The sequence below is a fragment of the Spermophilus citellus genome (genome assembly GCF_964194105.1).
Source record: "Spermophilus citellus genome assembly, chromosome: 10".
NCBI classification, from domain to species: Eukaryota; Metazoa; Chordata; class Mammalia; order Rodentia; family Sciuridae; genus Spermophilus; species Spermophilus citellus.
The window spans coordinates 76,110,891-76,112,341 of NC_138197.1; the positions used below are offsets into that span (position 1 = coordinate 76,110,891).

At 36.0% G+C, this 1,451-nt stretch overlaps 1 pseudogene across 1 annotated transcript; it reads right to left on the bottom strand.

Annotated features, from left to right (window-relative positions):
- Positions 1-222: 222 nt before the first annotated feature.
- On the bottom strand, positions 223-1,155 carry LOC308658859 (olfactory receptor 6C2-like; annotated as a pseudogene). Its single transcript has one exon. The product of its transcript is annotated as an olfactory receptor 6C2-like (transcript).
- Between the last annotated feature and the right edge of the window lie 296 nt (positions 1,156-1,451).

Below are 1,451 nucleotides of genomic sequence, written 5' to 3' on the forward strand. Positions count from 1 at the left end.
TCTATCTTATTTTCTTTTATCTTATTTTTTTGTCTTCAAATTTGAAAATGAAGCAAGGATTTAAAATTTTGAATGCTATTAACATGCCTATTATGGAATGATGTGACCTTAAAAGAGGCTTGTAGAGACAATGCCCCTGGATGAGGATGAGCAGGAGCATTTTGAAAAAGTTAACTTGCCAGGGGAGTTTGGGAAATTCACCAAACATCAACTTCATGTCCCTTATTTCTTGGAAAATATTATAAAACTTTTGACTGAGTCCTTGAAGTCCTGTTGTACTTGCTTGTTCCTTAGTGTATAAATGAAGGGGTTCAGCATGGGAGCAATGGAAGTAGTGAGGACAGTCACCCCTTATTTATGGCCACTGAGTCTTTCCCTGAAGGTTTAATGTAGATGAAGATGCAGCTGCCATAGGTGAGGGAAACCACAATCGTGTGGGAAGAACAGGTAGAAAAAGCTTTTTTTTTTTGCTGGGCAGAAGAAAATCTTAAAATTGTCTTGATGATGTAATTGTAGGACAGAACTATGCACATGAGTATCATAATGAGGGTCAGTACAGCACAGATGATAATGGTCTGTTCCATAAACCAAATATTTGAGCAAGAGATTTTCAGGAGGGGAAATGCATCACAAACAAAATGATCAATGATATTAGAATCACAAAACTCCAAATTTAGGCCTAGGCTGAGTGGGGGGATTAAAATAAACAGACCAGCTACCCAACAACAAAAGACAAGTCTCCTGCAGACTCTACTACTCATGATAGTCACAGAATACAGGGGCTTGCAGATGGCCACATAGCGATCATAGGACATGACAGCCAGGAGAAAAAATTCAGTTACACCAAAGAGGTCAGTAAAAAATACTTGGCTGACACAGGCATTGTAGGTAATCATTTTGTCACCTGTTGCTATGTTATATAAGTATCTGGGAATATATGCGGATGTGAATGAGATCTCCAAGAAAGCAATTTTGTAGGAAATAGTATATGGCTGTTTTAAGGTGAGAATCCACTAAGATGAGGGAGATGATAGTCAGATTCCCAGTTATGCTCAGCACATAGGTGAGAAACAGAAAGATAAAAATCAGAACCTGCAGTTGTGGGTCATCTGTCAATCCCAGTAGAATGAAAATTGTTACAGTATTGTTCCTCATTGTTGATTTCTGACTTCTGTTAGATCTACACTTAACATTCAGAAATAGCTTGTTATAGACTACTTAGCAGTTTTTATTCAGGTTTTTCTTATTCACAATGGTTTTTTAAAATGTTACATTTTAACATTTATTACATTACATTACATAAGCATAAATAATTTGATCAGTTTAAACTTTTGGAAACGTTTTTTAAAAGTTTAAACTTTTTTAAAATTCCTGAAAGTTTTCTGCAAGTCTGATGTCTGCTATCACTGTCCTCTAGTAGAAAACATCATGTGCTACTCTATTGACACTTA